The sequence below is a fragment of the Spinacia oleracea genome, chromosome 2 (genome assembly GCF_020520425.1).
Source record: "Spinacia oleracea cultivar Varoflay chromosome 2, BTI_SOV_V1, whole genome shotgun sequence".
NCBI lineage: Eukaryota > Viridiplantae > Streptophyta > Magnoliopsida > Caryophyllales > Amaranthaceae > Spinacia > Spinacia oleracea.
In genome coordinates this window covers 64,840,959-64,867,568 of record NC_079488.1, presented here as the reverse complement: position 1 = coordinate 64,867,568, position 26,610 = coordinate 64,840,959, and the positions used below count along the sequence as shown (strand labels likewise).

Sequence of the window (26,610 nt, the reverse complement as noted above, 5' to 3'; positions counted from 1 at the left end):
GAAACTCTACACGGTAGAGTTCCTTTAATCTCAATCCTCTATTGAAATCAATGGCTAATAATGCATCTTCCCACTCTATCTCCACTCTCCATCACCACCCAACTCTCCTCCTATCTCAGTCGTAACTACCTCGATGTCGTTCTCACTCCTCCACTCACCACCACCACTGGGCCACCTACTACGCCACCAACACCGGCCACCTACTACGCCACCATCACCGGCCATTGCTCCCAATTTCCCATCACCGTCTATTACATATTTGCTTACAGATTTTAGTATATGTGAATGAGTTAAAACATACTTCGTATTCCCCAATTTTCCCCATTCACATTGCCGAACTATAATCATTGACAGTCCATCAGTGATGGAGAGAAGGATAAGAGGGTGGGGGGAGTGATTGGTATTGTTGTTGCGTACTTCCGTGGAATGCGTGAAGGATTTAGGGGTTTCTTGATGAGTTAGAAAATTAGGCCATTGAAAGGAAGGAGAGAGAAAGAGATTTCTTAACCATTGATCTAAAATCAACGATTGTGATCAAACTCTAAACTCTAGAGTTTATTTGGAACTCTAGAGGATCTAAGTTTGGGTTTTTTTTTATTTTTTTGGGATTCTGGCAATTAATGTATTATGTGGCACGGAATTTTGGGGGGGAAACCAAGTTTTTTTTTGTCAACGTAATAATCGTTGACTAATTAGCCGGTTACCAATCAAGTTGGTTCAATAAAAGTCTATGGGTACTTAAGGTGGGATTATTAAATAATATGTTGTAGGTGGGATTAATTAAAGAAAATCGGCCAAAGGTTGGATTATTTTTAACAAATTTTCCTTATCAATATCCAATTTAAAAAATTACAGTAATATTTTCAATTGTTGATAATTCTTTTTTATAAAAAGTTGATATTTAAAAATATTTATTGAGATGAATCTAATAAGACCCACACGACTATATATGTTTTTTCTCAGGTATAAATCACAAATAAAGTCAAATGAGCTTGTATGAATAGTGTCAATAACTCAATATTGTGTCATGTAAATAAGAACACAGGAATTATATTGTAAATAAATATTACTAACATAAAGATTGAAGGGCTACTTGTTGTACCTTCCTCCGTTTCATAAAAAATGCAACACTTTTGATTTTGTCACTATTCATGTTTTAACTTTGACCATATTATTTTACTAATTTACAAAAGTAAATGTGATAAATAAAATGTGGGTGGATAGATTTCATTGTATATTTTCATAATGTAAATTTTAAAATTTTAAAGTGAAGTATAATTAGAGATACCTACGGTCAAAATTGAGTCTTGGCAAACGCGCTAATTAATGTGTTGTAATTTTTTTTTTTAAACAGAGGAAGTATATTAATTGCTACCCTGGTCATTTTCTAAATTTCTCCCCTCTTTTCTAATATGGGACAACCTACTAACACAAAAAAAAAAAAAACAAGTTTATAAAGTATTATTAACCAATTGTCTGTTAGTTCAGTGGTGATTGAGGCTGAACTTGGTAGGGAGAACTCTTGTTCGATACCCCGCAACAACAATTGGGAGGGGACTGGAACCTATCCACCCATAACTCGCCCCGAATCCGAATTAACCTTAAGGGTGAACCGGGTGCTAACACCAAAAAAAAAAAAAAAAAAAAAAAAAAACAAACGACCAAGTTTATAAAGTATTATTACGATTAGGGTTACTTGAAGGGCATAGTTTAATCGAATTTGTTCTACGGCCCGAGTATAGTAATTCGGTTCTACATCCCTTATCGACCACATATATTAAGATACCGATCATGACAACTTTACTCTCTAACGGCTGCTCAATTGACCACAAAGAGATTGAGTTGCAATGCATGAGACGGTTGAGAATGAACGGCTGTTGTGTATTATCCTGCAGGAATAAAATCATGGAATACCTTTGAGTAGAGGCAGTAGTAGTAGTGGCTGTGGTGCTATCTGCAATCATTTTTGAAAATGATGCGCAACATTGGAGTATCATTCTCCCTCCATTTTTTTTATATCTCCTAACACCAATAGTGAACTATGTGCTATTATATTTGGATATGAAATTTTGCTACCTTATTCCTCTAACTCCACAACATTTACGATTTTTCAATTACGTTCTCTTAATTTATTCATTTTTTCTTATACACACTCACCTTTTTATACATTATCTTAGTTTATCCATATTTATTATGTATTCACCCACCTTTTTACACATTATACTTTTTTTTGTCTTAAATATTTATGCATATCCTAATTATAAAGAATAGAGATCATTAATTATGAAATAGTGACTACGTAAGTAAAGTATGAGAGAGATGATGAAAATATGTAATTATTATGGAGAAAAGGGAAAAAATAGTCAAATATACTTAAAATAAAATAAAATAAAAGTGGATAGAAAAGAAAATCATCCGTTATAAAAGTTGGGTATAAGAAAATAAAATAAACGGTTTTTTCATGAAATACCCCTGAGGTTTGCAATAATGCACCAAATACCCCTGCGCGTTTCAAAATTCATTGAATACCCCTATTTTTTCCGTATTGTTCACCAAATACCCCTATTATGACTTTCCGTTAGTCCTCCGTTAAGTCATGTTTATAATTCACCAAATACACCTATTTATAAACTTTTTGCATAGTATACACCTATTTACAAAGTTTTTTGCACCAAATACCCAAACAGCTTATACCATTAATAATTGAATTTGAAGAACAATACATCTGAAAATTGAAGAACAAAACCCATAATATTGAGGAAGAGAATATTAAATTTTGAGAGTTTAATTCCTAAAATCGAAAATCTAAACTACAAATTCGAATTCCAGTGTCTATAATCTCTCTCTAATCTACCTAAATTCTGTTGTTTTTCGCCCCTTGCTGTTGCCGCTGCTATTCTATGCTCACGAAGAACTCAGCTCCAAAATCTAAAATAGGAAAACCAACAAAAATCAAAATCTGAAAAACACAAACAAATGTTGCTCCAAAATCTCCTCTAATTTCATATGCTCCCTCGAACCAAAGAGAAGAACATAAATGTTGAAGAACGAATTCGAGAACGAAAATCTGCAAAAAAAAAAAAAAAACGAAAATCTAGTTCTGTATTCTCTCTTAATTGTTGCGCTACCCTCTATGCTCTCTACACTATCAATTTTTGTTCTCCGTCCTTCGAATCCAACCCCCGAATTCCAAAAAAATTCAGCCCAGAAAATAGGGGCAACATGAAATCTGAATTCAGCATCTTCAATTTCAACAGAAATATGAATTCATGTCCTGCCGTCTTCATCATCACCTTACCCTAACTGAATTCATGTTCATGGGCACATGCCTAACCCACATATCCACAATTTCATCTTCAATTTCATCTTTGTTCATAATATTCATCATCACCATACCTAACAGAAACCTCCCCTTGTTCATCAAACTTCAATTCACGATTTCAATTCACTAGAAAATTTGGGTTCGATTATTTGGGATTTGAGTTAGCAATTGATTTTTGATGAAGATGGTTTGAGAAGGAAAAATTGTGGTTGGGTTCACCATTTTGATACCCAGAAAAAAGAGATGTGAGATTGAGAGGAGAGAGGAGGGTGAGAGGGGATTTAGAGTTAATTAGGGTTCATTAAGTGTTAATTAGGATTGGCATTAATTCACCTCAAATTACTCAGAAATACAAGCTCGGTAGTTCTGCGAATCTACCATTTTCGTCATTTCCGCCGACGAAGGTTGAAGGTTGGCGGCGAAAGGAGAGGACTAAGCGCGGCAGCAGCAAAGGAAGGAGAAGACGGTGGCGAGAGAAGAGAAACGATGAAGAAGAAGAAGAAGAAGAAGAAGAAGAAGAAGAAGAAGAGGGGCGAGTAATTAAGAAGAACAGAGGAGATGAGATGAGAGAGAAGACATTAGATTTTTTTTTAAAGTTAAAATGTAGAATATTGGGTGAATAAGGGCATAAACGTAAATTAACGCTAACGGAGTACTAACGGCCGTTAAATCCAAGGGTATTTGGTGCACTTTAAGTTTAAATAGGGGTATTCTATGAATTTTGAAACGCGCAGGGATATTTGGTGCATTATTGCAAACCTCAGGGGCATTTCATGAAAAAACCGTAAAATAAAAGTAGAGGGGAGTATAACATTATCCATGCATGCAATATGGCATACAGGACCAGAGCACTATAAAATGTTTCCTACTTTCTACTCATCTAGTCATCTTAAAGCATAAAAACGATAACGTAACAACTTGGGAGTGGTTTGGGCCCAATCTTAAAAGTATCAAAATGATAACGTAACAACTTGCCAGCGGTTTGGGCCCAATCTATATGGGTTGGCTGACATGGAAACTTAAGTAGTTTGAAATAGACCCGTCGTCTCATAATTTGTGTTATCTTATAAGTCTCAAAAAGATTTCCCTATAGTATTTTCTTCGTTCTTCTATTGTAATGCTTATTTACCAAGTTCAATAATCAATACTCCCTCCGTCCCGAAATGCTTGACCTGTTTTTCTTATCGGGTTGTCCCTAATATTTGATCTGTTTCTAAAAATGGAAATATTCTAACAATATTATATTATTTCTCACTCCACCCCTATTAACCCACCTACCCCCTACTCTATACAAAAAATAATTAAAAATTCAACCCCTACTCTCCCCCAACCCCACCCCTTTACACTTTCCCACTAACTACATTAAAATAATACTCCACTATCAACTACTACCTATTAAATTAAATAAGTCAATTCAAGTCCCTTAAACTCTGTGCCGGTCAAACCGGGTCGAGTATTCCGGGACGGAGGGAGTACTAGTAAACGAAAGGAAGAGAAGAAAAAAGAAATTATTATCCAATTTGTAGTTTACTGAAAAGAAACAAAGGGATCCAAAAAGAAATTGATTGACTTCTTTTTCCTCTCAAATTCCACCAATAATAGGAGGAAAGGAAAGTGAAAATTTTATAAAAGTGTTTTTCTTTCCTCTCACTTTCCTTCCATTCCTATCAAATCACACGTCATTTATCAAATCAAATATGAGAACATAATAATCTTTTGAACAGTTACGTAGCACAGTTTTGTATCGATTATTACATTACATTTTTTTGATTTAGACAATTTTTATTAAGCTAAATGGTCCATTATTCTGTTTTATTTACCTAGGCGTTTCTTTTACTGTTGTAAATCCCAAAGCCTAATTATATTACCTTCTCTTCTGTTCAGCCATAATACAATCACTACAAGAAATTGTATTATTAACGACGGGAAATCCCGTCGCGAAAGGCCAATAATCGTTGATTAACGACGGGATTTCCTGTCGCGAACCCGTCATAAAAGGGGGCCGTCGTTAATAGAAAATCCCGTCGTAAATCCGTCATAAACCCGTCGTAAAAGACATTTGCGACGGTTATTCCCGTCATTCTTTGGTTGTTAGCCCCGTCGTAATTAGGTTGTCGTTAAAAATACAAATTCTTGTAGTGAATCTTAAAGAAAAACAAAACAATTCATCTTCTCTCAAAACTTAATTTCTTTCATTTATTGGACAAGTATTATGATCTCCAACCGAGCCTTGTGAGTGCACATAAGTCTTGATGTCGTGTTAATCCTAAAGGATAACCGCAAGGGTACTACCGCATCGGGGTAACGCAAAATTTTCTTTTAGAACTGTGGTTTTCCTCGACTTGACAATTATGTTATTCGTCAATCACAACATCGAGATAAGTGTATTCTAATTGTTTTATTCCATAACAATTACGTACATAAAAGTGAATGTTTCAAGCACACCCCAATTAAGTAAGGCTCTCCCTATCAATCTACAAATGAGCATGCTACAAGAACGCTAAGCACTTGTCTTGTTTATTCGTTAATTTGTTTGAGCAAACAATTGCGGCTAAAGATATCATCCCCTATTTAGAATTATTACTCAAGTGCATGTTGACAAAAGCTGAGCAAAAACGAAGAGAATCCAGGAAAGAGAAGAGAGAGAAAGTGCACATGAGCTAATTAATCTGATTTCTATTATTGATTTACCGCATAACAACGTATATATAGCTTAAGAAGGATGTTGAAAGATTCTAAATGTTTGTGCCTCGAATCTTCCTTGAAAGATGTTAGTGTGTTATAGTGGAAGGTCTGACTTCAAATGGACATATCTCGTGATCTACTCAATAGATTAAGTTGATTCAAGTTGGAGGTGAAAGCTTGGCTTAATAGCTTTCCAACGCCTGGTCATAAGCTCATTTTGGATGAGAAATGAGGAAGTTATGGCAATTTTACGAGAAGCTGTCATGCAGCAGGGGAGGTTCGGCCGAACCTGCTGGAAGTTCGGCCGAACTCTTAGATAGTTCGGCCGAACCTGAAGAGAATCAGTAGCTTTGATTTTGGAGGTTCGACCGAACTTTGGATAAGTTCGGCCGAACCTGACCTTGGTTCGGCCGAACCCTTTAAAGGTTCGACCGAACTCTGCGGGTAAACTGTTTTCTTCTCCGCAAGGTTCAATCGACGTGGCCTCTTCTTGTCCCTTAGATTGGTTTGATGTCTAACACTATAAATACCAAATGTAATGACATTTTCAGAATTAAGAGAGAGAAACACAAGTGAGGTTGAAACCCTAGATCTAAGCATTCATAGAATTCTCTCCTCTTCACCTTTGAGAATTCCTCTTTGTAATCCTTTCTCCATTGAAGAGTAATACAAGCTCCAAACCCTCCCCCATGGTGGATGTAGCTCATTGAAGAGTGAACCACCTTAAATCTTTGTGTGTGTTGTTTAATTTCTTTAATTATTTCTTCTCATTATTCAAACATCAAATTGTCATACAAATCAACATTCAAGCCTAAAAGGTCCTTCATTTATAACAATTGGTATCAGAGCTAAGGTTGTGTTTAGGTTGTTTGTTTGATTTCTTGGGGAGTATTGAATACTCATGTCGACAATGAAGTTGGATATTGAGAATTTTGATAGGTAAATCAACTTTGGCCTTTGGCAATTGAAAATGAAGCTATTTTGATACAAAATGGTGTGCACAAAGCTCTTGAAGGGAAGGATAAGAAACCCACTACCATGTCGGAAGAGAAGTGGGAGGAGATTGATTTGAAGGCTTTGTCGGCGATACAACTTTGCCTCTCGAATGAAGTATTGAGGGAAGTTGCCAAGGAGGAAACCGCCAATGATCTATGGTCGAAGTTGGAGGCTCTTTATGTGGCTAAAAGTGTCACCAATCGTCTACTACTCAAGAGTAGACTCTATGATCTTCGGCTTGAGGAAGGTAATTCTCTTAAGTCTCATTTAGATGAGTTCTTTTCGATTGTTATGGATCTTCAAAATATTGATTTTGTTTTAGATGATGAGGATCTTGCAATTTACTTGTTATGTTCATTACCACCATCCTATAAACATTTTCGTGAAACTATCTTGTATGGTAGAGATGATTTGAGTATTGATGATGTTAGCGATGCTTTGACCCAAAGGGACTTAATTGATAATCAATTAATTTCTAAATCATCAAATAACTCTAATGATGGCTTGTTTGTGAGGGGTAGAAATCATGAGAAGACTTCTACTAGTAGTGGTGGTAATGGGGGAAAGAATAGGGGTCGGTCCAAGTCAAAGAAACCGAATCCTAACCGTAACAAGTCTTGCAATTATTGTCACATTAAAGGCCACATTAAATCAGAATGTTAGAAGTGGCAAAAGAAACAATCGGGAGGTGATGGTATATATGTCCGGAAAGGGCAAAGAACCTCATGCTACCGCCGAGGCTAGCTATGTAGATACCGATAGTGATAGTGGTGCATTGGTTGCCACTCATGGAAGAATCAAGGGTAAGTATGAATGGATTTTGGATTCGGGCTGCTCGTTTCATATGACCCCCAACAAGGATCACTTTAGCTCCTATGAGGAGTATAATGGAGGTAATGTCACCATGGGAAACAATGCAACGTGCAAGGTGATTGGAATTGGGACGGTAGCCATCAAAATGTTTGATGGTATTGTGAGAACCTTAACAAAGTTCGTCATGTTCCGGAGCTAAAGAAGAATTTGATCTCTCTTGGCACTCTTGACACTAACGGTTGTAAGTGCATAGCGGAAGGTGGAGTAATGAAGGTTGTGAAAGGTGCTCTTGTGTTGATGAAGGGTGCCAAAGTGGGTAGCTTGTACTCATTGCAAGGATCCACCATGGTAGGCTCGGCAAATGTTTCCACGGGTACTATGAGTGATAGTGAAACCAAGTTATGGCATTTGAGACTTGGCCATATGGGGGAGCATGGTATGTCGGAGCTTAGCAAGCAAGGTTGTTTTGGAAGTTAGAAGCTTGGAAGCCTTGGCTTTTGTGAGCATTGTGTGTTTGGTAAACACAAGAGGGTTAGCTTCAAACCCGCCTTACACAACACCAAAGGGATAATTGAATACATCCATTCGGATTTGTGGGGTCCCTCTAGAGTTCCTTCGATTGGTGGTTGTAATTATTTGCTCACTATAATTGATGACTTCTCTAGGAAGGTTTGGGTGTTCTTTATAAAGCATAAAGATGATGTCTTTGATGTGTTCCATGATTGGAAGTCCATGATTGAAAAGAAGACCGAGAAAAAGATCAAAACCTTGAGGACCGATAATGGTCTAGAGTTTGTAGAGAAGAAGTTCTTGAAGTATTGTCTCAAGCATGGCATTGTGCGGCATTGAACTTGTGCGGGTAGACCTCAACAAAATGGGGTTGCGGAGTGAATGAATAGAACTCTCTTAGAGAGGGCTAGATGTATGCTTTCACAAGCAAATTTGGGGAAATCTTTTTGGGCGGAAGCCGTTTCAACGGCTTGTTACTTGGTCAATCGCTTTCCTCACTCGGCTCTTAACTTCAAGTCACCTCTTGAGGTATGGTACGGAAAACCCGTTGATTATTCTAGTTTGAGAGTATTTGGTTGTCTGGCTTATATTCATATTAGTGATGGTAAACTTGAACCTAGAGCTGAAAAATGTATTTTTTTTGGCTATGGTTTAGGAGTTAAAGGTTATAGATTATGTGTAACCAATCTAGAAGAGTCATAACTTCTAGAGATATTGTTTTTGATGAAAATTCTATGATTACTCCGGGAAAGGAGATTTCTATTTGCAATGATATAGGTTCACACCATGATACCGAGGAGGAGGTGGAGCTAGATGAGCATTCACATGAAGATGGTCCCTCATCAAGGAGACCTCGTGAAGCGACACCACAAGCTCAAAAGAAATCTATTGCCGAAGAAAGAGCAAAGAGACCAATCAAGCCTCCAAGTAGATACATTGAGGAGTGTGATTATGTCCAATATGCTCTATCCGTTGCAAGTCAAGTGGAGACCGATAATGATGATCCTTGTTCATTCAAGGAAGCAATATCTCTAAATGATGCCGGCAAGTGGTTGATGGCCATGGAGCAAGAAATGGAGTCCTTGCACAAGAACAATACTTGGAGCTTATGCATTGCACTGAAAGGCAAAAGAATTGTTGGGTGCAAGTGGGTGTACAAGAAGAAGGAAGGTGTAGGGGAATACAGTTAAACATAATAACATGTGCGGAACAATCCCCAAAGCCAGGAAACATGTATAAAGCACATATTAAGCAAACTTACATTCGAAGCGTGTTTTCCACAATAATATGTCAACGAACACGAACAAAGAACTCCACTTGTAGTTCCTCTACTTGGTTCACCGACACGTTCAGATCCGTCTTGATTATCGTAGCTTAGACAATCGATCAAGATACTTTGCTTTTGGGAAGAACTCACTTTGGAGGCACAGAGAGAATTAGGGTTCTCTGTGTCTCTAGGGTTTGAGTAATATGGATTGTGTGTTGTTGGAAAATACAATATGCCTATTGTATTAATGATGTAACCGGCCAAGAACCAAGGGCCCTTGACCGGCCACATCACGCAAGCACTCGCACCGCACGCCCCGCCCAGCGACACACACTGCAGACAGAAGCCCACAGCGCGCGCGCGCCGAGCAGCTGGGCCGTGGGCCTTGATCGCTCGTCGCTGCTGTGCTTGCTGTGCGTGCTTATGCGTGCTCGCCCAATGGGCTGGCCTTGCTCGCCTTTTGCTCGCGAGCTTGCTGGCTCGTTGGGCCTTGCACGCTTACGTGCTTGGCTCGACGGGCCGACAACTCCGATGCCCTTCGTATTCGCGATTTAATATATTTCCAATATATTATTTATCGTTTCGTATACGACGAATCACCGTCGTACGATACGATTTATTCGTGTCGCCCAGCTTACGAATATTCGCGATACGATATACGATTCCGACAAAGGTCGTATCGTATAATACGTTTCCAACTAATTCCCGAAAAGCTATTAAATGAATTTCCGATTCATTTAATCCGGTGATCTGTTACGTGTCATTGGTGTGACCTTGTAGGTTCAGTCAAGAGTAAGTTGTGAGTTCAATATCCATTAGAACTCACTGATCGGAAGCATTGCTCCAGCTAGCTGTTCCGATCACTTGATCTCACTGAATTAATTGTTCGCAATTAATCTGAACCTTGGTATTAGACTCAATGCACCTTGGGTGAAGGACATATTTCCTTCAATCTCCCACTTGTCATTCAGACAAGTGTGCATCCACATTCCTTTGTCACTTAGTGTTACTTACTGAACATAAGGTAAGATCCAAGCCATCCTTATTAGGTCCAGAAGTGTTTCTCGGATTACAGAGTTCAACTGTCAAACTTTTGCAGAAGGTTAAGCCTAACCATTCTGAGCAACGGCCATGCATTTTACAGTATCTGACTCTCTGAGAGGCCTTGTACACAACAACACCATATCCTATCAAAGATAGGAGGACAATCCATTCTTGCAATCTATGAACACTCACTTTGATTCATAGTACGCCCAATAACTGCTTTTATAGCCTCCTTTTACGGTGCGATGTTTAGCTAGTATCAAAGCGAACTAATTCTCAAATGAGCAGACATAATCGCTCATGTTATGAGGAACGGTTTCTAATCACCATTAATGAGAACTACCTATGACATGAATTTAATCTCTTAAAGCGTTCTCATGGTCAATCCGATACAAGATCCAATAAGTATCTATGCAAAAGATTCTGACATCCAGTCACTCTAGTTCAAGAAACAGAACTAAGTAATCTACTTGCAATCTAATCTTCATTAGTCATAGGTCGTCCACCTTTCAATGACCTAGATTAGGGATCCTTTTGTGACTTCAATATTCAAGTTCACTTATGGGTGTTTCTTTGTCAAAGAATCCATCTTGACATCCCATTTGAATGATTTGAATCACATGGACTTATCATTTAATTTTAAACCACAATTAAATGAATATGAAATAAATAAATTTCATAAATATGAAATGGTTAAACCAATTGTTTTAAACATAGATCTAACAGATGTTCTAAAACAATACTTAGAAAATCAAAGCCATTCTCCAACATGCTTGATTCCCATGGTTTCTACATGTGCGTTGTGTTTCACTTGTGGCAACGGTTTAGTCAATGGATCCGCGACATTGTCGTCAGTTCCAACCTTGCCAATCTCGATTTCCTTTCTTTCAACAATCTCTCGAAGTATATGAAATCGCCGCAGTACGTGCTTGGACTTCTGGTGGCTCCTAGGCTCCTTTGCCGGGGCAATGGCTCCGCTATTGTCGCAATACAAAGCCACTGGTCCTTTAATGGAGGGGACAACACCAGGTTCTTCGATGAACTTCCGAATCCAAACAGCTTCATTTGCTGCTTCTGAGGCAGCAATGTACTCGGCTTCAGTTGTAGAATCTGCAATAGTGCTTTGCTTAGCACTTTTCCAGCTTACTGCTCCGCCGTTGAGGCAGAACACAAACCCAGACTGTGATCTGAAATCATCTCTGTCGGTTTGAAAGCTTCGTCCGTATAGCCCTTAACAATCAACTCTTCTGTACCACCATAAACCAGAAACTGATCCTTAGTCCTTTTCAGGTACTTTAAGATGTTCTTGGCCGCAGTCCAATGCGCCTCACCTGGTTCTGACTGGTACCTGCTCGTTGCACTGAGTGCGAACGAAACATCCGCCTTGTACAAATCATATCATACATGATGGATCCAATAACCGAAGCGTATGGAATTCCACTCATCTTTCTACGCTCATCAGATGTTTTAGGACACTGATTCTTGCTTAGATATATTCCATGTGACATGGGTAGATGGCCTCTCTTTTCTTCCATCATATTGAACCTAGCTAGCACTTTGTCAATGTAAGTGCTTTGGCTTAGTTCAATCATCCTCTTAGATCTATCCCTATAGATCTTGATTCCCAATATGTACTGTGCCTCTCCTAAGTCCTTCATTGAGAAACACTTCCCGAGCCAAGTCTTTACAGACTCCAACATAGGAATGTCGTTTCCAATAAGCAGTATGTCGTCAACATACAAGACTAGGAATGCAATTTTACTCCCACTGACCTTCTTGTATACACAAGATTCGTCCTGATTCTTGATGAAGCCAAACTTATTGACTGCTTCATCAAATCGTTTATTCCAACTCCTTGATGCCTGCTTTAGTCCGTAGATGGACTTCTTAAGCTTGCATACCTTTCCTTGGTTCTTTTGATCGACAAAACCCTCCGGCTGTGTCATAAACACAGTCTCTTCAAGAACACCGTTCAAGAAGGCAGTTTTGACATCCATTTGCCATATTTCATAGTCATGAAAAGCGGCAATCGCAAGGATTATCCGAATAGACTTAAGCATCGCGACCGGAGAAAAGGTTTCATCGTAGTCCACGCCGTGAACTTGCCTGTAACCTTTTGCTACCAATCTAGCCTTGTATATGTATACAATTCCATCTTTGTCTTTCTTCAACTTGAAGACCCATTTGCATCCGATAGGTGTGAACCCATCCGGCAAATCAACCAAATCCCAGACTTGATTTTCAGACATGGAGTCTATTTCAGATTGCATGGCCTCTAACCATTTAGTGGAGCTTGGGCTCGTCATAGCTTGCTTGTAAGTCATAGGTTCATCACTATCCAATATGAGAACGTCTAAGTTTTCAGTCAAGAGGACGCCTGTCCATCTATCCGGCTGAAAAATAGTTCTATTTGACCTACGAGGGGCAACAACATTTTGAGGAACTACTCCCACTGGCTCTTCTAAAGACCTTGGAGGTTCATCAACCTGAACTGCTTCTAAAGAGTTCTGAGTTTGTTGTTCGTCTCGAATCTCTTCGAGGTCTATTATTCTCCCACTTGTCAATTTGGAAATATGATTTCTTTCCAAAAAGACACCGTCACGAGCAACGAAAACCTTGTTGTCTGACTTGTTGTAGAAGTAATACCCCATAGTTTCTTTTGGATACCCAACGAAGAAACATTTTTCAGATTTAGGTTGTAGCTTGTCCGAAATTAATCGCTTGAAATATGCTTTGCAACCCCAAATCTTCATAAAAGACAACTTTGGAAGTTTCCCAGTCCATAATTCGTATGGAGTCTTTTCAACAGCTTTTGACGGAGCACGATTCAGTGTGAGTGCTGCAGTTTGCAACGCATGTCCCCAGAACTGTAAAGGTAGTTCGGCCTGACCCATCATTGACCTGACCATATCGAGTAAGGTCCTGTTTCTCCGTTCCGACACTCCATTCCATTGAGGTGTCCCCGGAGCAGTCAATTCAGAAAGAATACCGCATTCTTTTAGATGGTCATCAAACTCGTGGCTAAGATATTCACCTCCTCGATCTTAGAGCTTTGATTTTCTTGCCATGTTGATTCTCTACTTCATTTTGAAATTCCCTGAATTTCTCAAACGATTGAGACTTGTGCTTCATTAAGTAAATATAGCCATATCTACTGAAGTCGTCCGTAAACGTTATGAAATAGCTGAACTCACCTCTAGCTTTCGTACTCATAGGCCCACATACGTCCGTATGTATTAGCCCTAGTAGTTCGCTTGCTCTTTCTCCCACCTTTGAGAAAGGTTGCTTTGTCATTTTGCCAAGTAAACAAGATTCGCATTGATCAATCTTCTCTAAGTCGAATGATTCTAGAATTCCTTTCCGTTGAAGTAATTCCATGCGCTTTATGTTTATATGGCCTAATCAACAATGCCACAGAAATGTGAGATCCGAATCACCAGCTTTAGCCTTTTTGGTATTTATGTTATAGATGTGTTTGCTCGTATCTAGCACATAAAGACCGTTTTCTTGTTGTGCTGAACCATAAAACATTCCATTCAAAGAAAAAGAACAACTATTGTCTTTAAATTGAAAACTAAAACCTTTAGAATCCAAACTTGAAACGGAAATAATGTTTCTGGTGATACTAGGAACATAGTAACAGTTTTCTAGTTCCAAAACAAACCCACTAGGCAAAGAAATAAAATAAGAACCTACGGCTAATGCAGCAATCCGTGCTCCATTTCCCACGCGTAGATCCATCTCGCCTTTATCAAGCTTTCTACTTCTCCTTAGTCCCTGCGAATTGGAACATAAGTGTGAGCCACAACCAGTATCTAATACCCAAGAAGTAGAATTAGCAAGATTACAATGTATAACATACATACCTGAAGGAGAAGCAACGTTTCCGTCCTTCTTCTCTTCCTTTAGTTTGGGGCAATCTCGCTTGTAATGACCAATTTCATTACAATTGAAGCATTGCGATGTGGAAGGAGAAGCATTCCTCTTCATCTTGCTCTTGGAAGGCGCCAGATGCCCTCCGGGAGTGGACGAAGATGGAGCCTTGCTTTTCTTCCCCTTGCCTACTTTCTTGAATTTAGTGCACCTCACATTCAAAGGGTCTTGATTGAACTTAAGGATTTTCTCGCATTTCATGAGTAATTCCACAAGTTCACAGAATGTGCTCTCTTTCTGATGAAAGAGATAGTGCATCTTAAAACCCTCATAATCCTTATGAAGAGAATTCAGCACTAGTGTAATAGCTATTGACTATTTGATGGAACCACCAAGTCTCTCAATTGTGAAAAATAATCCAGACATCATATCCACATGAGACCGAATCGATGTTTTCTTGTCCATCTTGACAGAGTAGATGCGCTTTTGTGCCTCCAGAAGTTCGATTTCTAGGCACAACTTGCGTGGGGTTATGAGCTTGAGACCGCTCATCGAATTAGCCAATTCGTCAACCCCATTGCCACCAGTTTGGCACAAGGGTCGAAAACCCGCACACTTATCCTCGAGGCTACTTATGAGAGCTTGAGGTTAAAAAGTAATGAACCTCCCTCTCCAACTCTCAGGGATAGACTTAAGGATGAACTCCGTGACAAGGTACTTGTGAAGTGCCCAACTTCTGTACCTTTCAGGAGTCATGCCTCGCGCATCATAGCTAGGGAAAGGTTGTTCAATGACATAGTGTATGCCATTAACTTTCAAAACTTCGACAAGTTTCTCTTTCCATTCAAGAAAATTAGTCAAGTCTAACTCGACATCCAGAATTTCAGCTGATATGATTGTTGTTATGTTTGCGACCATTTTGATTACTACAATCGAAAAGAATTTGCAATAAATAACCATTCATACAATTCAATAACTTTGAAAATAAAGCAAAAACATGCAATCATTAAAGCTATTAAAACATTTCATTCATGCAAAAAGCAAAAACATGGTCCAAAATCAATGAAACGATTCCAAGACCCCAAAAGTCCTAAATCCTTAAGCAGCTTTAGCATGTCTTAAGTAGTTTAAGATTTTAGGTAAGCAAAACCTATTGCTAGTAATCTCCAAATTACTCTTGGTTAATAAATTAATGCCATAATTTATCCCATTGCCACAACTTAATGCCATTGTTGTTTGAGTTGTAACCACAATCAACGTGCTCCTTTAGGACGCCTTACCACCTAAGTCAACTAAAATAGCACCTCGCTTTAGCGTAAACCTACTATCTTAGATCCCTAGATTTTTGTAAGTGTTGATTTGGAAGGCAATTTTTAAACTCAATATTACTTGGACCTAGTTGTTTCTATGTTGGTTCGATTATTTAGTGAACTTAAAACTAATCGATTCATAGGAAACAACCTGTTCATGCAAAGCATACATACATTCATACATTCATGCATAATATATATATAGAAGTGCATAAATAAATGGTGATCTAGTATGGCCCAAAAAATCTTGTCTTGAAGCATCCAATCTTCATCACCTCCTTGTTAGCTTGGCATCGTCTTGAATCTTCGTTCAAATGCTAACTTAAAGTTCTAAACTTAGGAATACTTGAAAATAATAAATTACATCAAAATTTCCATGGTACGTAGACCATATTTAAAACTTTACATTCAAAGATAGAACGGTACGCAGACCGTATTTAACTATCCTAAATTGGCCATACTAGTCACTTGGAGTACCTGCATTACATAAAATATATATTCTATGCATTCACCCATTCGTGTGCTAAAACGAATGGCCCATATTAATATGCAAGTATTTACGTGAATTAATTAAAATTCTTGTTCACATAAACGCGTCCTAAAAGATTAATCAATTTCCAAATTATTAGTCCTTAGACTTTATTCTAATTAAAATTGAATTTAATTAAAATAATTCGACCTACGAAAATAATTAAAAAATAATTATTTCATTTTAATTTCATTTAGTGGCTCCCACTCAAACCAATAATTATTCCGGATAATTAATTATGAAATATTAAATTAAAACTCGCGGCCCGGCCCAAGCAAATAAAATATTAAAATTATATATCCCGTTAGCCCAAATTAATGCAAATATACGAAGCCCAACGAAATAAAAAAATTTCAACGAAGAAAGTCCGATTACGTAGTCGGGCTAGGCTTGCGCCCAGCCCCATGCCTTGCGTGAGGCCCAAGAGCGCACGAGCAAGGCTCGCACACCCCCAGCCCCGCGCGCGCATCGCGTCCCCGCAGCTATGCTTCCCCTGCGCTGCGTGTTGTGCGTCGTGTGTGTGCTGGACGTCGCATGGCCCGCGCCTTGCTTCGTCGCAGCCCCGCAAGCAATGCCGCCTGCCCCTTCCTCGCCCAGCGCGCACGAGGCACGCAACGTACTTGCTGCTGCCCGTGTCGCATGCGGCTCGGCCTAAGCACAGCAGTCCGTATGGCTCGACGAGCCATACGTCCACCATACTTGTGTTCGTGCTTGGTTCGTGATACAGACAAATTTAATTAAAATTAAATTTAATTTCACGAACTTGCATTAATTTTATTTTTCAAAAAGTTACGATTTTTATTTTCGAAAAACAACGATTTTTAACGATTTAATAAATTCCAACAACAATCCAATTTCGTAAATTTATTAAATCAAGGGCTAACAATATTCAAAATTTTAAGAACGAACGAGTCAACATTTAAAGTTTGAACTTTTAATTAACAAAATCCGAAGCTTTAAATCGTTCATAAACAATTAAATTTCAGATTTTTAATAATTTGGTTTAAGTGCGATTAAAATTAACGAAACCATTCAAAATTTTAATCCAATAATTTTTAAAATTAGCCACTGACCCATGAAATTATATCCCCTTTCCCAATTAACCGAATTATTAAACCAAAATTAATTACAATTCAGTTAGGGTTTCAAATTTTACGAATTGGGGAAAGGCAAAATTAGGGTTTATACTTATCGGAAAAATCTGAAATTTTACCATAGATCAAGAATTTACCCAGAAAGATTGTGTCAAAATTTCAAGAAATTCCGAGTAGTATAGATCGACCTTTTAATTGAATTACTGTTCGACACTTTTAATTTTTAATGAAAAATTAACAAAAACGCCCAAAAACGACACTTCGAGGCCTGGTTTTGCAATTCCGTTTTCATGAGTTGATCTTAGAAAATCGTTTTCAAATTAGGGTTTTAAAACTCGAAAAAATGAACATTTTTGATTTCGGACCTGATTATTACGCAATTCATCCAATAATTCGTAAAAATTTCGAAAAATCAACAAAAATCCCAAATTTTCGACAGATGCAAAAACAATAATAATCATGCTAATTCATGCTTTGAATACATAAGGCTCATGATACCACCGTAGGGGAATACAGTTAAACATAATAACATGTGCGGAACAATCCCCAAAGCCAGGAAACATGTATAAAACACAGATTAAGCAAACTTACATTCGAAGCGTGTTTTCCACAATAATATGTCAACGAACACGAACAAAGAACTCCACTTGTAGTTCCTCTACTTGGTTCACCGACACGTTCAGATCCGTCTTGATTATCGTAGCTTAGACAATCGATCAAGATACTTTGCTTTTGGGAAGAACTCACTTTGGAGGCACAGAGAGAATTAGGGTTCTCTGTGTCTCTAGGGTTTGAGTAATATGAATTGTGTGTTGTTGGAAAATACAATATGCCTATTGTATTAATGATGTAACCGGCCAAGAACCAAGGGCCCTTGGCCGACCACATCACGCAAGCACTCGCACCGCACGCCTCGCCCAGCGACACACACTGCAGGCAGAAGCCCGCAGCGCGCGCGCGCGCCGAGCAGCTGGGCCGTGGGCCTTGCTCGCTCGTCGCTGTTGTGCTTGCTGTGCCTGCTTATGCGTGCTCGCCCAATGGGCTGGCCTTGCTCGCCTTTTGCTCGCGAGCTTGCTGGCTCGTTGGGCCTTGCACGCTTACGTGCTTGGCTCGACAGGCCGACAACTCCGATGCCCTTCGTATTCGCGATTTAATATATTTCCAATATATTATTTATCGTTTCGTATACGACGAATCACCGTCGTACGATACGATTTATTCGTATCGCCCAGCTTACGAATATTCGCGATACGATATACAACTCCGACAAAGGTCGTATCGTATAATACGTTTTCAACTAATTCCCGAAAAGCTATTAAATGAATTTCGGATTCATTTAATCCGGTGATCTGTTACGTGTCATTGGTGTGACCTTGTAGGTTCAGTCAAGAGTAAGTGTTGAGTTCAATATCCATTAGAACTCACTTATCGGAAGCATTGCTCCAGCTAGCTGTTCCGATCACTTGATCTCACTGAATTAATTGTTCGCAATTAATCTGAACCTTGGTATTAGACTTAATGCACCTTGGGTGAAAGACATATTTCCTTCAGAAGGTACACCGGAATCGGGCGGTCCCGTCTACAAGGCAAGAGTTGTTGCAAGAGGTTTCACACAAATTAAAGGCGTTGACTTTCATGAAGTATTTTCTCCGGTTGTGAAACACTCATCCATAAGGGTGTTGCTTGCCTTGGTAGCTATGGAAGATTTGGAGTTACACCAACTTGATGTGAAGACCGCATTCCTCTATGGGGATTTGGAGGAGGAGATCTACATGAAGCAACCGGAAGGTTTTGAGGGGAAAGGGAAGGAAAATCACGTGTGTCATCTTTTAAAGTCCTTGTATGGCTTGAAGCAATCTCCAAGGCAATGGTATAAACGATTTGATTCGTTAATGTTGGCACATGATTTCACAAGGAGCTCTTATGATAGTTGTGTCTATTACAAAGAACTTGTGAGTGGTTCCTTCATCTACTTGCTCTTATATGTAGATGATATGTTGGTGGCTTGCAAGTGTATGATTGAGATTGACAACTTGAAAAAGTTGTTGGCAAGTGAGTTTGATATGAAAGATCTTGGTGAAGCCAAGAAGATTCTTGGTATGGATATTATTCGTGATAGGAATGCGGGTGTTTTGTATCTTAGTCAAAAGAGATACATTGAGAAGGTGCTTGAGCGCTTCTCCATGGTGCATGCAAAACCGGTTTCCACTCCATTGAGTTCTCACTTTAAGCTCTCAAAGGAGCTTAGTCCTCAATCTAAGGAAGAAGAAAAGTCCATGGCTCACATTCCATACACTAGTGCGGTTGGAAGTGTGATGTATGCCATGGTGTGTTCAAGACCGGATATAGCTCATGCGGTGAGTATGGTTAGTCGGTATATGTCAAGACCGGGAAAGGTCCATTGGGAAGCCGTGAAGTGGTTGTTGAGGTACTTGAAGGGTACCTCAAACGTTTTCCTTGAGTTTGGTAGAAATGCAAACTGACTTGAGAGCTTTTGTGATTCGGATTATGGAGGTGATTTGGATGACCGGAAATCTACTTCCGGCTATGTCTTTACTTTGGGTGGTACGGTCGTGAGTTGGCAATCAACGCTACAAGATGTTGTAGCTCTTTCAACTACGGAGGCCGAGTTTATGGCCATTACCGAAGCATTCAAAGAAGCAAAGTGGCTCAAGGGTCTTGTGGGAGAGTTTAGTCCATGTTCAAGCTTGGTGTACGTGTTTTGTGATAGTCAAAGTCCCATACATTTGGCTAAGAATAAAAACACATTCTACAAGAGAACCAAGCACATTGACATCAAATACAACTTTGTTCGAGATGTGATAGCTAAGAAAGAATTTATTCTCTTGAAGAAGATTGGTACCGAGGAGAATCCTGCCGACATGTTGACAAAGCCTTTGCCGACAACTAAGTTCACTTTGTGTGTGGACTTAGTTGGTCTTTCTCCATGGTCGATGTAAGCCCATAAGGGCTTGTTGGGAGTGTGTTTGGAGTACTGTTTGGTATTACATTATGAGGAAGTGTGGAGGATTCAAGTCAAGGTGGAGAATTGTTATGTGTGCCTCGAATCTTCCTTGAATGATGTTAGGGTGTTATAGTGGAAGGTCTGACTTTAAATGGACGTATCTCATGATCTACTCATCAGATTGAGTTGATTCAAGTTGAAGCTGAAAGCTTGGCTCAATAGCTTTCCAACGTCTGGTCATAAGCTCATTTTGGATGAGAAATGAGGGAGTTATGGCTAATTTACGAGAAGCTGTCATGCAGCAGGGGAAGTTTGGCCGAACCTGCTGGAGGTTCGGCCGAACCTGCTGGAAGTTCGGCCAAACTCTTAGATAGTTCGGCCGAACCGGAAGAGAATCAGTAGCTTTGATTTTGGAGGTTCGCCCGAACTTTGCTTAAGTTCGGCCGAACCTAACCTTGGTTCGGCTGAACCCTTTAAAGGTTCGACCGAACTCTGCGGGTAAACTGTTTTCTTCTCCGCAAGGTTCAATCGACGTGGCCTCTTCTTGTCCCATAGATTGGTTTGATGTCTAACACTATAAATACCAAATGTAATGAGATTTTCAGAATTAAGAGAGAGAAACACAAGTGAGGTTGAAACCCTAGATCTAAGCATACATAGAATTCTCTCCTCCTCACCTTTGAGAATTCCTCTTTGTAATCCTTTCTCCATTGAAGAGTAATACAAGCTCCAAACCCTCCCCCATGGTGGATGTAGCTCATTGAAGAGTGAACCACCTTAAATCTTTGTGTGTGTTGTTTTAATTTCTTTAATTATTTCTTCTCATTATTCAAACATCAAATTGTCATACAAATCAACATTCAAGCCTAAAAGGTCCTTCATTTATAACACTAAAGTTTTTTTTATAACAAACTCATAAAAATCAGGAGAGTGTAATAACAGAATAGGCCAACTTGGAAGTTAACTTGGCACAACTAATGCGCTGACATGTAAGAAGTTTAACTATATTCAACAGCCCTCCTCAAGATGGAGCTGTATCAGGATCATATGCTCGAATCTTGGACATCAGAGTTTGAAATTGAGCAGAAAAGAGAGGCTTAGGAAAAACACCTGCTAGCTGATGTTGAGTAGGCAAGTAGGTGAGTTGTAACAACCCTTTTAAGACTTTATCTCGAGTGAAATGACAATCAATTTCTATGTGTTTTGTCCTTTCATGGAAGACTGCAGTTCTGGCTATGTATAGTGCAGATTGGTTATCACAGTGCAATGTGAATAGGCTTGAGATTGCTAACACCCATACTACCTCCGTTTCAGAAAGATCTTTACAGTTACTATTTGCACAAATATTAAGACAAAAGTAGAAAAGTTGATTGAATATAATAAAATATGGATAAAATAAGAGAAACGTGTAAAAAAGTGGGAGGGTATAAGAAAAAAAAAGAATAAAGTAAGAGAAAGTGAGTGAAAAATTGTAAATATTGTGGGGTAAGAAGGATAAGGTAATAAATTTCCATGTCTAAAAATAGAATAAAGCAAAGTGTAAAGAGCATTATGAAACAAACTAAAACGGAAAGTGTAAAGATATTTTTGAAACGGAGGTAGTATCTTCTAGTAAGTTCACAATCCAAGTGACTTCTGAACTTGTTGCTGCAGTAGTGCTATATTCTACCTCTGTTGAAGATTTAGAGACAATTCCTTGCTTATTGGATTTCCAGGAAATAGGAGAACCACCAAGAAATAGAACACTGTCTGTTACTGATCTTCTACAGTCTAGACAAGCTTCCTAATCTAAATACAAAAAAGTTTGCAAACAGATTGTGTCTAAAGCCTTCTTTAAGATGCCTTGTCCTTCTGTATGAGCCAGATATCTCAATGTGTGATGGAGAGCAATAACATGAGGCTCTCTTGGGCTTTGTAGGAACTGACTTAGTGATTACTATATATATATATATATATATATATATATATATATATATATTTACACTCAAATGAGAAGGGAGCTTAAAATGAGAAGAATGAGAAGCAATCTCATGCGTTTGTAAGATTAGATCTAACCACTCCTAAACGTTTACCTACTGCGTTTTAGTAATAGCATAATCGTAAATATTACAAAAAATCGAGCCCATTATGAAAAAAAAAACTACAATATTTCCTATGTCCTACTTCCACTGCTCCCTTTTCTCTCCCTTTTCTCTCTCCTCCATTTTTGCTCTCTTTCATGATTCTCTCTCCTAACCGCCATTTTATTTTATTTGCTCCACTCCTGCGATTCAACGAGGGCATCATCATCCCCCAATTTCGGAGATCTATTGCCCAGTTTCTTTGATTGATCTTCGATTTTCCATGTTAGGTATTTGATTTTTATTTCTTTTGTTTTTCGATTGAAGTTTTGTCCTGTTTAGTTTTTTTTCTTCTGATTTTTCGATTGAGGTTTATGAATTAGGGTTTTCTTTTCTTCGAATTAGCGTATTTTGATTATTTATTAGTTATTATGCTAATGAATTTCATTTTAGAACTTATTGAGAAAATTGAAGGGAAAATACCAGTAGTAGATATACAGAAAATTGAAGGGAGGTCCGATTAAGTATGAGAACTTTGTCAAAAACGGGACTATTTCAATGTGTTAAATGATGAAGTACCCTTAAGATTTGCGGCAGAAATGAAATCATCTTCAACATTCAACACCATTATAAATATGGGTGGAAGAAAGCTTTAAATTTAATTGATGAAAACGATGAGCTAGTGACTCGTGAATTGTCGCTACTTTTTGCTGAATTATAAATCTGAATTATAAATCTTCCATTAACATATTTACAAAGCTCCCAACAGCATATTGTCAATTTAAAGCCCAAATTACTACAAAATACTAATTTGGTTAATGTTTAAGTTTTGAGTTATTGTGACCGCTACTAATTTTTTGGTCACCGGAAGTTTTTAGCTTTTGTTCATTAGTTTGGTGTTTTTTTTACAATTCCAAATACATTAGTATGTATAATTAGATCCAACGAAATATTGTTGTTTATTGAGTTATAATTTTTTTGTTGCATCTTCGATCTCTCTTCGTTCATGATGTTGGACGAGGAAGAAGAAGAAGATTAAAAAGACTTTGGTCAAATTTGCTCATTTTGGTAAATGAGCAAATGAGCAAAAACAAAGTTAAATGAGCATGTGAGTTATTATTTGTTAGTTATTGTGCTAATGAATTTCTCTTATCCTCGTATTTTTTATGATTGTATGCTGTAACTTTAAAAAATTTGAGAGTCAGGTCGATTTCATGAGCATAATCTTTTGATGGTTTATTTGCGTTCTTTAATTGGTTGAATTTGTTTATGATTTGAAGTTTTTTCGTTTTTCATTGAAACCAATGCTTGTATTTATCGATCCTAGAATTTACTTTTTTTGCATAGTACATTAGTTAGGGGAACTTTAAGCTGCTATTGACCCAGTTGACGGGAAGAAGGTGTCTATTTAAAGACTACATTTTAGTACTTCTTCACTTTAAGTTAACTTCTAGTTATGAAGATTTCTACACCTTCTTGGGACTGATTGGATTGGAGAGGGGAAGATGTTGATCAACTCTTTTGTTAGATGCCTAATGTTGAGAATGTCAGGTGACAAAATGAGGGCACTTGTGGTCATAGAAGGGTTCTGTTATCAAACTTTTTACCGTCATTGTTATTGGCTATTGCCATGATTATCTTGTTTTTATTGACTCGTCATAGGGAGACTGTTGTTTCCTTTTATCGTGTGACATTATCTTCTTTGGTTCGTCACAAATATGTGGCAAAGAATCTGCAAGTTTTCGAATAATTTCCATGCTATGGCAGATTGTAGTTTGTTTTGCTTAACAAAGTATTCCACATTTGCAGCAGCACAAGAAAAATATATCAAGGACTCGAATGCATAGGGAGCTTGCTAGAATTTCTAGGTGTTTTGTGAATGACAAATTGGAGCTTCATTGCTAAGAAATAGACGGCAGAGAAAATGATAATGTAAATGTTTGTGAAGTGTATTTGGGATAATTTAGCTATGATGGAATAACTTGATCTTGTTTCAGGTTCTGAGCGATGAGCAGAAGAGACAATTCTATGACCATCATGGTGATGCCACCCCCGGGCTCATGTTATTTTGATGTTTATTAGATTGAACCCTGTAAATTTGCGGCGATTGTTCGAGAGGAAAACATTTGGCACAGGGGACAACCATGATTACCCTACTCAGTTAGTTGAGATTGGACATAAGATTGTTGAGAAGATTTCTTCAAGAAGGCAAGCCTTCCTCAGCTGGATGACGAGGAAAGGAAACGACTCTTGCAATTTGTTGTTGTTAGTGGAGGGCCAACAGGTGTGGAGTTTGCAGCTGAGTTGCACGACTTTGTTGGAGAAGACTTGGCAATATTACCCTTGTTGAGGCAGGAGATCATATATTGAACATGTAAGTTGTTTCTAAAGTTAACTTTTTTACTACATTAGCCTTTATCTTAGGTTCATATATGGGCATATGGTTAAGCAAAAGTAGTATGATCATGCATATATTGGCGCATTCTTATCATCGCATGGTCCTCTCTTAACATTCAGGTTTGATAAAAGAATCACTGAATTTGCTGAAAACAAATTCAAGAGAGAGGGTATAGATGTGAAACTTGGTTCAATGGTGACAAAATTTACAGATAAGGATATTTCTACAAAGGACAGGGCCACAAGTAAGACTCATTCCATTCCTTACGGTATGGTTGTTTTGGTCTACAAGACATGGAACTCGCCCTGTAGTCATGGAATTCATGAAGCAAATTGGTCAGGTAAGTCTATTATGGCCCCAAATTACTTTAATGGTCTTGCACTGCACTAAATTGTGTGCAGGCGTGCAACTATGATGTGGATAGTTTGTTTTATTGGTGGGTTATATCTTATATGGCAGACTAACAGACGTGACTAATATCGAGAAAAACAGCTAAGATCACCATACAATAAATTGTAATCGGCATGAAACTGCTCAAGAGATGTGCAGTTCTCTAAGCTGTCAAGCACACTAGTGAAATAATTCAGAGAGCTTGTTCTGACTAATCTCGAGAAAACCAGATGGTTGCAAATAGGAAAACTCGATAGGCAATTACCTTCTATGTAGTTACCAGAAAGGTCAAGAACCTCCAACTCGTCCAACTTACTTACCAAAGGACTGCGATATTGATTTACTTTTTTTGGGTTTTTGCTTTTCTTTTGTTGATTCTATTTAAAAACACTAGCCTACTAGCTCAATAGGTAGAGCATTGTGCAAATGCACAAAAGATGTGGGTTCGAATCCCACGTAGGTTAATCTTTACTTTTTGTATTCTTTTATTTACTTTTGGGTTAATGTTATTAATTTACTTCTTATCAGTTCATGTTCTTTTTGAGCTATTATGTTTCTTTTTTTTGGGTAAATTAGAAAACTTGATTACCAAAAGGTAGAAAATAGCAGAATCCAAGCAAAGAAACAACAAACAATACAAAAGGGTGCAACCCTAACAAAACAACACAACTAGCAGATGCGAGAGAGCAGCCAGTAGCACAAACAAGAATCCACAGGACCAAACTGCATCAGAACACAGACAACAAGTCACTCCACAATAGCAGCCCTAACAACTAGCAGTTGCTAGACAAACAGAAGCAATAACTGCACTTTAAACAACCTGCAATAAGCAGAACAACCCGGCAACAGAAAGTAGCAGCTGCAACAAACAATCACACTCATAATGCACACTATAGAATCACAACAGCAGACGACCAACAACAGAAGCAGGAGCTACAACGAACAAACCAGAAACCACAGCAGCAGACCGCAACAACAGAAATCAGTACAAACATCCTGCAAAAACCACTTATAGAACAACCACTCTGCACATATCAGAAGTCTGTAAATCAGACTGCACCTACAGAACTAGTTGTAAACTTATTAAAGTTCGGAATTTATTATTTGCTCATTTAGATACAATGAACAAAATTTAAAATCCGAACTTTAATATTTGCTCATTTAGACACAATGAGCAAAAATTTAAAATCAAAACTATAATATTTGCTCATTTAAAAACAGTGAGCAAATGTTTAAAATCCGAACTTTCATATTTTCTCATTCAGACACAATGAGCAAAAAATTTAAAATCTGAACTTTAATATTTGCTCATTTAGAAACAATGAGCAAAAAATTAAAATCCGAACTTTAATAT

At 38.2% G+C, this 26,610-nt stretch overlaps 1 long non-coding RNA gene across 1 annotated transcript; it reads left to right on the top strand.

The window, feature by feature from the left end:
- The first annotated feature begins 22,625 nt into the window (after positions 1-22,625).
- Positions 22,626-25,641, top strand: LOC110792053 (uncharacterized). Its single transcript, XR_002534287.2, has 4 exons — positions 22,626-22,758; positions 24,466-24,842; positions 24,986-25,206; positions 25,326-25,641. It is a non-coding gene; the product is annotated as an uncharacterized lncRNA (long non-coding RNA).
- Positions 25,642-26,610: the final 969 nt, after the last annotated feature.